The sequence below is a fragment of the Coptis chinensis genome, chromosome 2, assembly GCF_015680905.1.
Source record: "Coptis chinensis isolate HL-2020 chromosome 2, ASM1568090v1, whole genome shotgun sequence".
Lineage (NCBI taxonomy): Eukaryota > Viridiplantae > Streptophyta > Magnoliopsida > Ranunculales > Ranunculaceae > Coptis > Coptis chinensis.
Genome location: NC_141457.1, coordinates 84,536,378 through 84,551,796, shown reverse-complemented (window position 1 = coordinate 84,551,796; position 15,419 = coordinate 84,536,378). Strand labels below are relative to the sequence as shown.

At 36.7% G+C, this 15,419-nt stretch overlaps 1 long non-coding RNA gene across 2 annotated transcripts; it reads left to right on the top strand.

Moving 5' to 3' along the window:
• The first annotated feature begins 10,059 nt into the window (after nucleotides 1–10,059).
• On the top strand, nucleotides 10,060–12,901 carry LOC147518435 (uncharacterized). 2 transcript variants are annotated; one of them, XR_015214060.1, is made up of 6 exons: nucleotides 10,205–10,342; nucleotides 10,468–10,556; nucleotides 11,564–11,794; nucleotides 11,932–12,009; nucleotides 12,427–12,525; nucleotides 12,620–12,901. It is a non-coding gene; the product is annotated as an uncharacterized LOC147518435 (long non-coding RNA). The 2 variants fall into 2 exon arrangements; XR_015214059.1 differs by lacking the exon at nucleotides 10,468–10,556 and having other exon boundaries at nucleotides 10,060–10,342; nucleotides 11,564–11,698.
• The last annotated feature ends 2,518 nt before the right edge of the window (nucleotides 12,902–15,419 follow it).

Genomic DNA, 15,419 nt, shown 5'->3' with positions numbered 1-15,419 from the left:
GGGATTATGGAGAATCATCAAACTTCCGAAGCTCATATCTCTTGAACCAGGACTCTGATTTTGGCAAGTGAACTGCTTAGACGATCAGTGCGACGAACTCTACGCAAAAGCGGAAAGTTATAAAAATGCCAAAAGCCCAGCCCATCACTGGATGCAGCACGTAGACCTACTCTACAGACCCATAAATTAGATGAGTCATCAATCATAGAGCAAGTCAAGACAAAATATGCAAATAATTGGCACAAATTGACACCTTGCATGATATCAATTAAGTTGTTTATGATTTTAGGTGCTAATAGTGTCAAATTGTGAAAGGTGTCAATTTGTTTTTATTTGGAGATAAGATAGCATTAAATATGAGTAATTGAGGGAGTTGGTTCACATGGGTGAAAGGAGAGAAAGCTTGAAATGGGCTGATTTGTATTTCATTTTGGACTCACACCATTCATTCCATTCCATGCATATTTCATTTTTAGGAAAAAAAAGCTTTAAGTTATCTTGAATAGTGTTAATGGAGTCACTTGATTTCTTCTAAATAAAACCAACATTTTCTTTAGGTAAAATAAGTTATTTCCTTTTTTCTTCTTCTTCCATTCTTCAATTATCATAGCAAAATTTAGCATAATCATTACTCCCATGATCATTAGCTATAACCCTCCAAGGTGGAGGGTTAATGATGCTCATGTGAGGATCATGCTATATATTTTTAGATTACAGAACCACTACTTAGGGATTTAGGACTCATTTGACATCCTACCCCAAAATGGTAGTGTCCGACCAAATTCAAAGCCTGGAGCTCTTGGTAATTTCAGACTTCTATTTGACAGGTTGATGTAGGATGAATCCAGGAGTTGAGATGGTATTTCAGAGATAAAATATCAGTTTAACTCCTCATGCGATGAATTCAGAGATGAGTACATCTTTCTAGGGATCAGTACTCGAATTCATTTTCGGGTTTGTCTATGAACCCAAAATGGATTAGAGATGGAAGTGATCATTTTTCTAAAAAAATACGTAGTTAAACCTTGCATGAGTAGGATTAATCCTCTATTTTTCTCTCTCTCTCTAGTTTTCTTGTTAAACAACTAAAGTTTCATTTTTTTTACCTTGTCTTGCATGATAAGTTATCGTAGGAAGTAAAGATAAAAAGTTCAAAATAAATAAAACCATACTCACATAGGTCTCTAAGGTGTTAGGATTTCAGTTGTGACATCATCCTAGTCTTAAGGTTGGACGAAAACCTTTACTCTAAAAATACCAACGAAAACATGTGAGTAAGGAATTATTGAATATTAGTACGTAAATGGTTGTTATTGTTTCATAAATATAAACCACCAAAGTGCTAACATCATTGGTCGTTCCTTAGTTGAGTGTCAAAAGCAGCATATTGCTCTTGCAGATGAGGTCCCTAATATGGATGATGATTTTGAGGCTAATAAAGAGTGTGTTGATGATGAACACACTTTTGGTGATGATGAGGGTGAACGTGTTAGTTTTGTGGTTCAGTATTTGTTATACACTCCATAGGTTTCTATTCTACACCGACATAATTTGTTTAGAACTACTTGAACAATTCAAGACAAATTGTGTGCTCTGATTATTGACAATGGCAGTAGTGAGAACATTGTGTCAAAGAAAATAGTTGAGAAATTAGAGTTTCCTACCCAGCCACATCCTCGCCTTTATGAAGTTGGTTGGATACAAGATGAGTGTAAACAACATGTTAAGGAACAATGCCATCTCAGTTTTTCTATTGTCAAGTATATGGATACTATTCTTTGCGATGTTGTGGATATTAATGTTTGTCATGTTCTTCGATCTTGGTCATCCTTGGATGTTTGATGTGGATGTTATTCATCGTTGCAAGCAGAATACTTATTCTTTTGCCAAGGATGGTTTGAAAGTGACATTGACTCCTTCTTATGCAAAACCTAAGTCTTCTCCCTTCCCTTTTGCAAAGGCTCCTCCTATTTTATTGGTTTTAACTGTTGTTAACTCTGACTTTGAGAAGCCGAATGAGATATTTGTCGTAGTTGTGAAACCTGCTTCTTCAGATTCTCCTATTGCGGGTCCTGATAAAGTTGCACCTCTCTTACAGGAATTTTTATATGTTTTACCTTCTAATGGCCTTCCTTCTTTGCATCCCATGAAAAACATGGGAGGCATTCAACATCATATTGATTTTGTTCCAAATGCTAGTTTGCCTAACCATACTGTCACACCCCAAATTTCCAAACAATATTTAAAACAATTATATTCAATTATCTGGAAACCCGTGGTGAACCAAAACCCATAACCCTATTATCAAACACGATATATATAAAGCTGAAATCAAAAGAAAACTAAAAGGAACAATCCTTAAATCACATTATTAAACTACAAAGAAACTAACCAACTCTATTTCATCTGTTTCAAAACAAAACCGTACCCTTCAAAAAATCTTAAACCAGAAGACTCCAAGAGCAACTCCAAATCACGTGTCCTTATCCACTGCACTCCACCATCTATGTTCCCAAGAACACACCCACGTTGCAAAACAAAGCAAACATGGGTCAGCAAATTGAATTTGCTGGTATGAGTAGACTAATAACAAAATATATATAATAATCTTTCAAATATAACATTACCAACCATTTCAACTTGGAAGACAAAATAGTTCCGTTTTCCAAAACGGTGTGTAGTTTCTTCCCAAGTAAGATTTCACCCCCAATATACAAATTCCAAGAATCTCATATAACAGTACTCATCATTCCCACTTTCTAAAATAACTCACAATATAAATACCACTTACATTCCATTTATTAAATATACATATAATAACCTAATTAAATATGCGTTTGGTATACCTTACCTTTAAGCCAACACGTCGTCTTAGGGTAGGATATTTATGTCCCTGCAGAAAAGATTAATAGATTCTACCCTCATGCAAAACAGAGTTAGACATCACAATAAATGATTTATCTCAGCCAGTCAAATTTCCATTCATAACCAAACCTCATTTAAGACATTTAAGTCTAATTGATATAACCTGGTTCATCCCGCATATTCGGGGAATACCACTTATCATAATACCTATATCAAGGGTAGTCATTCATATGACATCATTACGTCATAAAGTTTCTGCGTGCATAAACATAGATCTCAGACTATCACAAGTCATTAATATTTTCGTAATAACATATCAAGTTATAGTCATTTCGCAGTCACATAGAAATCACAATCATTTACTAATATTATTCACATTCACACTTCACATTCATAACATCACACAATTCATATACTTTTACTTAAAAACCACTCGTCTACTTATGAGAACGGGAAAATATCATAACCAAGGAGTACATTCATCCCTTGTGAGTATCAACTCATACAAACCACGTATATATTTATCATAAAAAATCATATACATCACATACAATAACTCCATCACGCGTAAAATCAATATTTCACTTTGCTTATTAATTATCTTCTTGACTCATTTATATAAAGACGCAACCCAACCTTTAGTTCCTACTCTACGATTTGCACTACACACATTTGCCAAATCAGACATATCCGTGTGCCTCACTCACACCGAGTACCACTACGAGACATATGTCCCAAACAGGATATTGCCTCCAGGAAACATACTTTCATCTTGTAAACTCGTAACTTGTAAGTCACAGCCATCTCTGGGCTTTCCATACACATAATCACAAAGCCTCCTTTGGGCATAACTAAATATCAGGTCATTCATGACACATTCAATGAATACCTTGGGTCATTCCTGCCACATTCAAGGAATACCCATCATAACACTAACGGGCCATTCATGGCACATTCAATGAATGCCCTGAGTCATTCCTGCCATATTCAAGGAATATCCAAACCTACATTCCCGTACATTCAAGGAATATGACCAACCCGCAAGGCGAATACCTTAGTTCCTCTCTAGGGCAGTCCAAACTATTGGGTCATTCAATGAATACCCAGGTCATTCATGGCACATTCAATGAATACCCGGGTCATTCATGGCACATTCAATGAATACCCGGGTCATTCACGACACATTCAATGAATACCCATCTATCACATGACATCATAAGTCATTATATCTCATTACCAAATTCTAAGGCGTGGAGAGTTCTAAAGATGTGGGCGACACATTAAAACATTATTATCATTTATAATTATACTATCATTACTCATGTCAAAACATACCACACATGCAGAGAGTCATTTTTGTGCATCAAGGCAAATCAAGCACTTAGATATCATTGAATGTAAACAAATTTATAATCAAACAAATACAATTTACATAACCACACTCATATACACAATATCATAAACAAATAGTTCATTAGCCCAAATTCAAGTCCACACACACTAATGTCCAAAACAGATCCACACATACTAAAGTATATATTCATATACAACTTCTATCTCACACATATATATTTATGTAGTCTCAAAACAACAGTAATTTCTAACATAATCATATAGTTATCACACAAACTAATAAATATATTATAGATATAGTGGTTGCACTTTTGTTCAAAGCTGCCTACGTATCCAAATCTTTCAGGATTGGAATCAAGCCTTCATAGTTCTTAACCAATTCTCCAAATATTTTAATAATCACGATAAAAGAAAACATATAGATATCTTTTCATTCCACACAAATATTTCCACAATAGTAAGAATATATCGAAAGTATAATAACCACTGACCATCTAATGTCATCATGTAACCACCCAACTATATCCATTTTAAACTTTAGCAAATTCCAACAACCTTGTTAATCCATGCCTTGACAGACAACCCACCATTGGATCTGCCTAAAATTTGTATATGTCATTTAGCTGGATATCAAGAATCTACGGATTTAAATTTGAGGTCAATCCAATAATAGGTTGACCTCCATCTAAGCAGAAACAAAGGACTGCGCCCATCAGTTTTCTGGTGTAGTTTCTACTACGACCAGTCCCACTAATGGAAGCCTTGACAGATATCAAGCCGTTCGATAAATCTAAAAATCTAATATGGAAGACTACAATGTGTCAGGAAACTATGGATTAAATTTCATACAAATCCGAGTACGGAAAGGTCACCATCTAAGCAAAAAACAAAAGACTGCGCACTGCAGTTAATCTGGTGTGGAAACACTACAACATGTCATGCTTATGCGCACCTCGACAGAAATCCAACCGTTGGATCTGTCTAAAATTTTAATATGTCAGACTACAATGTCTTATAAAACTACAGATTAAATATGAAGTCAATACAATAATAATTTGACCTCCATCTAGTAAGAAACGTTTGACTACGCAGTGTAGTTTTTCAGGTCACCCTTTTTCAGTTCATCTTCTTCTCAAATATTCCTAGTTAATATAGGTAACCAAACCTTAACAAAATTTAAGAGGAGAAATCCATCACGCACAAGATAAGTGTATTAATACATATGAAATTATTCAACAGGAAACCAACATGGAAATTACCCATTATATTTTAATTGTTAACCTTGACACCATATCAAACAACACTTGCATCATCCGTTCTAACTGATCTTTTGTCAAACCACAAGACATTAATAATTACGATAATATATCATAGAAGCGAATATATAACAAAGAAAAATAAAAATAAAAATCCACTCACCTCTATTGTGTTTACGAGCGACGTGAATGAATATAAACTTGAGAACAAAAAATGCCACACAACAATTGTCAGAAAGCAATCCCAATAATCTTCTCATTTCTCTCTTTTTCACTCTGTGTAAAACTCCTTCTTTCTGTTAAAACTCCCCGTGTAAAGTCCTGTGTAAACTCATTTTTTTCAAAACCCCCGAAAAATAGGGAATGGGTTTATCCTCTTTACCTTATCTATTTCTAATCTTTATCCTTTTATTTTATTTTATCTCTTATTATTATTTTTATTATTCTTAGTATTTATTGTACTAGGAAAATAGTAAATAAAAACACGGGGTGTTATACATACTTTGGATCTTGTTACTTTGTCTTCTTTGCTAGATTCACATGCTGATGCAAATGAGTTGATTGATAATGTGGCAAAAAGTTGCATGAAGATGTGAAAAAAAAATTCGAGTCTTCTAATACTAAGTACAAAGCTAGCAGATGCAGACAGACATAAACGTATGTAGAGGTTTGATGTTTAGAGGACAACGACTTGATGATTTGTTTGATAGGGAATGGCTGCACTCTTCTTGGGATAAGAGTTGTCTACGTATCAAGTTTTTTGGGATAAACTTGAATCAAACCTTATGTAGTTCATCTCTCTCTACTTATAGATGTTTGAGCTGACTTTCCTTATTTGCTCCAGGCCGTTATGAAGTGTAGATCCACTTTGTGTGCTATCTTGATGATTCACCATTATTCTGATGTTACAAAGTAAATGCATTGACTGAGCTCCAGGATTACGCTAGTTGATTTGCTTCCATAAATGGCTGTAACTGATGCTAGGGACGACCTGGGGCGGAGTTGATAGGTAAGCTTTCAGGTCGTTGAAAGCTTTGTGGCATTCGTCTATCCATGTGAATGTTGCGCCTTTCTTGCAGGAATGGTCTGCACTTGTCAGATACATGTGAGATGAATATGTTGAGGGTTGAGACCATGCCAGATAACTTGTAGATTTGTTGCTTGGAAGTTGGTCTGGCATCTCAAGCAGAGCTCGTATCTATTCTGGGTTTGCTTCGATGCGCTTTTGTGAAACGAGGTATCCTAGGAATTTCCCTAAAGCTACCCCAAATACACATTTTGCTGGGTTGAGTTTCATTTTGTTTTAGCGCAGTCTTTCAAAGGCTTCCTATAGGTGAGAAATGTGATCTTTAGCATTTTTGTTTTTGACTACCATATCGTCTATGTAGACTTCCATAGTGTCTCTCAGCAAGTCTTTGAACATCTTTGTAACTAGTCTTTGGTAGGTCGCACCTACGTTCTTCAAGCCGAATGGTAGGACGTTGTAGCAGAATGTTCCCTGTTCGGTTATGAAGGACGTTTTTTCCTGGTCTTCCTCTGCAAGTGGTATTTGATTGTATCCACTATATGTGTCCATGAACGATAGGAGTTCGTAAGTGCAAGTTTGATCTACAAGTACGTCAATTCTTGGCAGGGGGAAGCTGTCTTTGGGGCAGTGCTTGTTGATGTTGGTAAAGTCTATGCAGAGTTGTACCAGGACGTTCTTCTTGGGAACGGCTACGATGTTAGCTAGCCTGGTCGGGTATTCGACTTCTCTGATGAATCCAACATTTTTGAGCTTTTTTTATCTCTTCATTGATGGCTTTTTGAAATTTGAGTGCCATCTTCCTAGGTCGTTATTTGATGGGCTTTACATTTGGATTGACATTCAATTTGTAGCAAGCGACCTGAGGGTCAATTCCTTGCATATCGATATACGACTAAGCAAAAACATCTTTATTGAGAGATAAAAATTTGACAAGTTACTCCTTGAGCTTGGGGTCTAAATCAGCCCCTACATAGATAAACTTTGAGTCATAATCTGTGCCCAGATTGACTTTTTCTCCTGGTTCTATTTGTGCTTGTTTCACTTTGAGCTTGCCTGCTGTTGTTAGTGTAGGGTTGGAAGCTTGAGGATTTTGCTTCTTTGGGACATCCTTGCCTTCAATGACCTGAGGCTTGGGTGTGGTTGTTGTGCTGACGTGATTGCATCAGTGAGCTTCTAGTTGGTTTTTTCTGAGCTTTATGATGCCTTGGGGGTCTGGGGAATTGCAGGACCTAGTGTAGGATTGATGGAATTGCTTGGATCTTGTGAATCTATCGGCGTCCTAGAATAGCAGTGTTGGACAACTTGACATCGATCACGCTGAAGCTTGTTGAAGTATTGACCATGTCCTATTTTTCTCCAATGGAGACTAGTAGGATGACGTCTCCAATGGCATCTGTGCGATCTCCGTTGAACCCATAAAGCGGTGCATTTGATTCTATTATCATCGAGTCTGGCAGGTGCATGTCCTTGTATGTTTGATAGAAAAGTATGTCGCAAGAGCTGCCTAGATCGATGAAGACTCTTTTGACTATCCACCCATTGATTTTGACGTGCACTACTAGGGCATTATTGTGGGGTAGGCACACCTTGTCTAGATCGTCCTCTGTGAATGCTATGGAGGTCGTTGACTGAGAGCTGGTAGGAATGATGACTTCAACTTTGTAGGAGAGGTGGTAGATTTCTTGTAGCTCACCTACCCGTCTGCGCTTTTCCCGACCTGAGGTTTCGTCATTGGAGGTATTTGTAATCATGTTGATTACCTTTTCGTCATTGTGGTCGGAGGAGTGCTGTCTCCTGTTGTGCCTTGATCGACCTGGAGATTTAGATCGTCGGACTGTTCTGCTCCTGATTCTGTTGTTGGTAGGTTGTTCATGGCTGCGGCTCCTGCTTCTGTGGCATTTGGCATCCAGCTTATGTCTGAGGTCGCTTTCTGTCAGGAACTCTTTCAATTTTCCCTCCTCGACTAAGTCTTGGAGGTAGTGCTTGAGGCTCCAACATTCATTAGTGTCATGGTGGTGGAGCTTGTGAAAATGGCAGTATGGACGTTCTGGTATGGCGATCACCTTGTTGATATTGGGTTTGAAGTATGGTGTTGTATATATCTTCTTCAGGATCTGGCTCAGCGTCCTGGAGAAGTTAGAGACTTCCATTTTTATGTAAGATGACTTGTGGGAGCTGGAGCCCTTGTTGTTGTTGTTGCTGCTGCCCGAGTAGTGATTGTTTTCTTTGGGTTCTCGCTTGTTGCTTACTGCGAGAACTTCTTTGCCCTTGCACTGGGCCAGCCATTCTTTGTACTTGATGTACTTGTCAATTGTGTGATACAAGTAGTCTAAGTGTTCTGGTTTGTTGCGCTTCAGAGATCCTACTAGGTCGGAGTCATCCAGGAGAGCGTTAGTGAATGCAGAAGTTGCAAAGCTGTCCTTTAAGCCTGGCTCCATTGAGAGGAACTCCTTTTTGAAACGTCCAAGGAAAACGCGAATCGTCTCGCCATGTGCTTGCTTTAGTTGAAACAAGGAGTCCAGGTCGGCTTGCTTCTTTCTATTGTGGACGAACTCTGCTGCGAACGTCTCAGCTAGCTTATCGAAGTTGCTGATTGAGTCAGGAGTGAGCGTGTAGAACCATTCTAAAGTTCCATCCTTCAGGCTGGCTAGAAAGAGCTTGCACTTCAGGTAGTCGTACTCTGGAGCGCTGTAGAGTGTGAGAGTCCGGCTGAAACGAGCTATGTGCTAGCCTGGACACGAGCTATCATCGTACAACGGGAACATTGGTTGGATGAACTCTGAAGGAGGTTGCCTTGTACGTCTGGAGTATCTTCTGAGTGATCTGGATCGCGCTTGTCTTGTCGTTCGACTTCTCCAACCTTTGTGCGAAGTCTTCTAACCTTTGATTGGTGGTGGTGATGATGGCTGTGACGGCGTTGTTCTCCACTGCGTCTGGAGTGCTGTTGTTGGCGTTGGAGGTGGCTTGTTCTCGCATCGTTTGGTTTTCTTGTTGTAACTTGATGAAGGCTTCCTGGAGCGTCTTCATCTGATCTGCTAACATCTGAAGTGAGGGATCCATATACTACTACAGAATGACACATATACCGCGGTCAATAAGAACGTTTATACCACAGTTATTCCAAAAACCGTGGGAAATACTTATATACCACTAAAACTTCTTTGGTCATTGGTTTACTAGATATTCCATATTACATGAAAACCATGGAATAAGTTGGGCCATATACCATGGTTAGTTTTTTTTTCAGCATGAGAGTACTCCACATCCCCACTACCTTAAACATAAACAGTGGTATATAAATTTTCCACTTTCTACCGTGGTTTATGCCAAATAGTCAAATACACGGAAAAAAAAAAATGCACGTACAAAACTCATTCAAATTGGATTCCCGCTATTTTCTCGGTCTCTCCCCACAACTTCTACAGTTCTACGACTCTTAAGATTCCTGCAACAGTTAAAAAACCCACCGTAACTGAAATTGGTGGGTTTTACCATTCTCGCAGCCCGTTTGGATAAAAAAAGTGCTAGAATTAGAATTGTCATGAGAATTGGACTCCCACACTCAGCGGGACTTCGAAGTCTCACCTTATCTCGTGAGAAGCGGGAATTTGAAAAATCCTCGTTCTATCCTCCAACCCAACTCTAGGTCATCTCTGCCCCATTTTCTTTCTATGGGAATTGAGGAGTTCATGAATATAGAATAGGATTAATCTTCTTATGCCGCCATTGCGCTAGTTCATTCCCTTTTTCCTTTCATCTTCCAATCAAGTTGCAACTCTCTTCTGTTACTGTCTTAGGGGATTTACTTCATACTTTCATCTTTCAACGTGAATCGAATTTGGTAAGCTAGTTTTCCTTTTCCATTATAACTCTGATCTTCTTTTGATGGTCGCAAAACACCATTGCACCATTGATTCCACCCTTTTTACTTGCTTTGAATTTATTGGTTTACTCTCCAAATAAAAGAGAATCGAGCGAGATCAACAAATGAGCAACAGCAAGTTAATAATCGCTCGATCTATAGTGTTCGACCGTTTGCTAGATGCTCTCAACAGGTAAAAATTGCAAATTCTCTTTGTCGTCAAATTGGCAGCAAAGTTTTTCATGGATTGTGTGGATTTAACAGTTGGTTATAAATCTTGCTTTCTCACCTTTTAGAATACAAAGGTTTAAAAAATGGTTGGGTCTGAAGTGTTAAGAGAAGTGGAATGCAGTAGGGGGTTTTGTAGTTGACATATAATCAATGGTGAAAACTAGATATGTGGTACTTGTGTTTAGTTTTCTCTAGCCTTCATGTGAATAACACGGGCTTCTAGTGGCTTTTCTGAAGGTGCTCAAGTGTTCAGAAGCATTGGGAGATTGTTGGAGATTAAGTACTTCGGTATTGAAGTCTGCTCGAAAACTGAACATAACACATAAGGTATCCCAGATTATTGCTTTAGTTTTAGTACAAGACCAAAGCAAATAATCACAGTTGTCTGCATTTACTTTGTAACTTGAGCATCAGGAAGCTAGTTTGACACTTCTTCTCATCACTTTATCATCTGTTGGTACTTCTTTTTTTATCATTTTTCATGCAATCCTAGCAATTCTAGGATGAACATATGTATTCACCTTTTATTAATTAATCGTTACGATATCAACTACTTGAGCCATTTCTTGGTTACCAAAAAAAATTGTGCACACTAAATACGGTTGGTTAAGGTAAGTGGTAGGTATCATCACTCATTTCTCTGTAACACTTGTGTTTGACCTTTGTGAGGTTATTTTTTTCAGCATGGGCATGTTGCCAAGCCATAGGTCATGGATTTGCTTGTTACCTATATGAGTACTGCTAAACTTTGTTTACAAAATACGGTCCTGACTTATAACCATAAGAACGTGGTATGTATTCGTTGACTAGTTTTTTTTTGGGAGTATAGAAGGTCCTTGACTCATGACTAGTCCAGCAGGTTTGTACACTAGATTGGAATGATTATTTTTCTAGCCTTCCGTGAAATTAAATTATTTCATCTGGTTGTTTGATAGTTGATGTTTTGATAATTGTATGCACTTGTGTTAGGAGGAGGTAGGACAGTGGGCTTATGATAGCAAGCATACAAGTTAATACAACTATTTAGCAAGGACTTGAGCAAAAATTGACAGAGAAGCGGGTATTCCTTACAACTGCTGGCCGGAAGTTTCCCAATGTTTTGCAGTAAGTTGGATAGTCTTTTGTTTTTGGTTAAGAGTAAGTGGAGACTCCCAACCCGACGTTCTTTGCAACTGCGCTAAAAGTTCCCAAATGTTTGTAGTAAGTTGTATACTCCCAAGCAGGCATGTTATGGTTGTGTTTCTCTTCATAGTGGTGCTAGAATTGGCTTTGGTATTGTTGAAGTGTTCACTGATGATTTTGTGATAATTGATTAATAACCTCTCTCTCTTTTGCAGCTCTATGGCTTGTAAGTTTAGTCACGTCATGAGCTTATTAATCACTTTTTCAGGGAGAACACAACAAATGCTATGAAGGTAGTTACATGCAATTTAATGCTTCCTATACAGTTAGTTGAAATTTATCAAGTCAAAAGCAACACAATATTATATGTAACTTCATGAAGTGTTACTATATGGGGTTGATTTTGTAGTCATTATTTTTGTAGTCAATCTTTGCAATACTTGTGCATGAAAATTTGGAATCTAGGTTCACAAGTGGTACTGCATTGTTACAAGCTAGGAAGTTCTTTTTTTTCTTTTTCATTTTTTTAATCTATTGAAAATATGTTGTCTATTGTAACAACTCAACATATCCTACACATTATTGGGATAGAATATATTTTTTCAAGTAAAGGTAATATGTTCATTTTTTCAAGCTAAACAAATCCTACACATTATTGTCTTTTTATTTGAAAAGTATATGTTTACATATGTTGTGAGTCTATATGTTAGGGCCCATATCAACCAGGTGGCACAGAGTGTGGGTATTATACAATGAAGTTTATGAGGGAAGTAGTAGAAGCTTGTTCAACTGGATCATTTGAAAATAAGGTATTCGAAAGTTTTGACAAACACTTTATTTGGCTCAAAGAATTCGCCTTATTCTTATATAGTCACTCCACATGTTGTGCTTTGACTCATCCAGATGAAAAATTTAGAACTGAAGGAGACATACACGCAAGATGAACTTGACGGTGTTCGACTCGACATTATTCAGTTCATCCAGGAAAATGGGGTGTTTTTAAACTAGCGAATGAGGATGAGTTTTAGCTATGTTCGGACCCCTCCAGTTTAATTTATGAGTCTTACCTTTTTAATTTATGAAAAAGAATTTGAAGTTTGTTTTCTTAGTGCACTCAAAAAATTAATAGAAGTTTTTTTTTATTATTATTATCTTTTTTTGCAATGTTTGATAGTTTATTGTACATTTTGAAATTTGTTGGGAAGATGGAAATGTTAATGTTGTATGTAGGCAAGCTGTGTAAATTTTGTTATGCAGGTTCGGTTTTTAAGTGGAAGACTGTTACTAGCATTATATATATATATATATATATATATATATATATATATATATATATATATATATATATATATATATATATATATATATATATATACCACGGTTTGGCATAAACTGTAGTGTTTAGTATAACTATATACCACGGTATTATAACACACACACTAATATAAACCACGGTTTCAATAGCTTATATGTCACGGTTCTGTTGACAACCGTGGTATATAATGGGCATACAAACTACGGTTCTTTGAAAAACCGTGGTATCCGTTAAACATATATACCACAGTTTTGCTATTATTATATACCACACCACCTATTGTCACGGTTGCATAACAGTGGTAAATATATTTATACCACACTTAAAAACAGTGGTATAAGTGTCATTCTGTAGTAGTGCATGGTGGTTTTTCTGACCAGCTTCGTGGGCTTGAGAAAAGAGTGTGTGCTCTTTTCTTAAGGAAATGAACCGGCAGACGGCGGCAATGTAGAGGTTTGGTGTTTAAGGGACAATGACCTGATGATCTGTTTGATAGGGAATGACTGCACTCTTCTTGGGATAAGAGTTGCCTACGTATCAAGTTTCTTGCGGTAAACTTGAATCAAACTTTACATAGTTCATCTCTCTCTACTTATAGATGTTTGAGCTGACTTTCCTTATTTGCACCAGGCCGTTATGAAGTGTAGATCCACCTTGTGTGCTATCTTGATGATTCACCATTATTCTGATGTTACAAAGTAAATGTCTCCTTGATTGTTGCGTTGATTGAGCTCCATGATTGCGCTAGTTGATTTGCTTCCATAAATGGCTGTAACTGATGCTAGGGACGACCTGGGGTTAGGTCGTTGGTACGTTCTAATGGATAGGTACGAGCTGATGGATTGGTACGACCTGGTGTGTGGACACGTGTACTGTAGTGTAGAACAGAGGGTACTTACAACGTATGAAGACTTTTGAAAAACGTGACATGGTTATGATTTTTCTTCGTATAGGGTGTTTTCCAGTTGGTATTTACAACAAACTCAAGAGGAAGAAAATTGGTCCCCTACGGATTCTCAAAAAGATAAGTGACAATGCTTATGTTGTCGACCTACATGAAGAATCGCATAATTCTCCTACCTTTAATGTGTAGGATATCTTTCCTTATCATGGAGATAATTATGCTTCTTATTGATGTGAACTCGAGGTTGAGTTCTTTTCAAGAACGGGGGACTGATGCAGGACAATAAACTAGAATTAGTTTCTATTTTCTTCTTTAGTTCTAGACTTAGTCTTATATGTCTAAATAGGTTATGAGTTCTAGTTTAGGCATTATCATATTTTTAGTAATATTTCTATTTCAATTAGCATTGTAAACTTTATAAATACAGAACAAGTTCTGTAAACAATTCATTCAATTATTCAATATCAATAAATTTTATCAAATTTTCTAGTACCTTTAATTTTAAATCACTTCCGCTTCGTGGATCATATATGGTTAGAAATCTACTCATGTTAGACTAATGGGATCTACTAACTTGACAAAATTTTCATTATCCATCCAACTCATGTCTTAGCTAATATGAAAGCCTCTAAAGATATGCTCTTAGGAGTTAGGACTCAGGACCACTCTCTAGTATGACAGAGGAAGAGTGGTGTGAATGGAAAATTGAAGATTAAACATTAACAAAGACTAAACGTACACCCTTATTGCAAATAAATCGATCTTTTTTATAATTTTTTTTTTCTCCATATAATATTAATACATAGTATCGTATATTCGTATTCTATTGTCAGGTCCTTGAAGCGTCCTCCGGTGTAAGCACATTGACGTCGGATTAATAATTATTTGTTAGCTAGGACAATAGCGAAACTTGTTAGTTTGGAAAAATTGTGTCAACTTTCCATGTAATCCCACAAGTATGGAGCAAGGGGACACTTAATTGACTAAACACAAGTTAGGAAACTTAGAGTTATCTTCTAAGTGCCAAAACTAATCGGCTTTATTTCGGGTTTCTAGAATGTCACTTGTAAATTTTTTTTCCTTCTCAATCAAAATTATCATATATAGCGGAAGAGAAAAATATTTTTTAAATAATAATAATAATAATAATAATAATAATAATAATAATAATAATAATAATAATACTTCAAAAATGGAAAAGACTTGGCTCTTATATCTTTTCTCTGCACACACTATAATAATTCTTCAAAATCCCAAAATGAAGCCTTCAGGCTTCAGGTTAAATAATTTCCAAAGCAAGAACAAAAATAAAAGAAATAAAAGGGAGTTAAAATAAAATGTTTTGAAATGAGAATTTTATTGAAGTTATCAAAATACTCTCAAGTATCACTTATACTAGGATTAATTACTAGCAAACATCAATCTCTAAGAGCATTTCCAATGCAAGTCAATATTTTCCCCCTCTTATCACCTCCACGTAGACA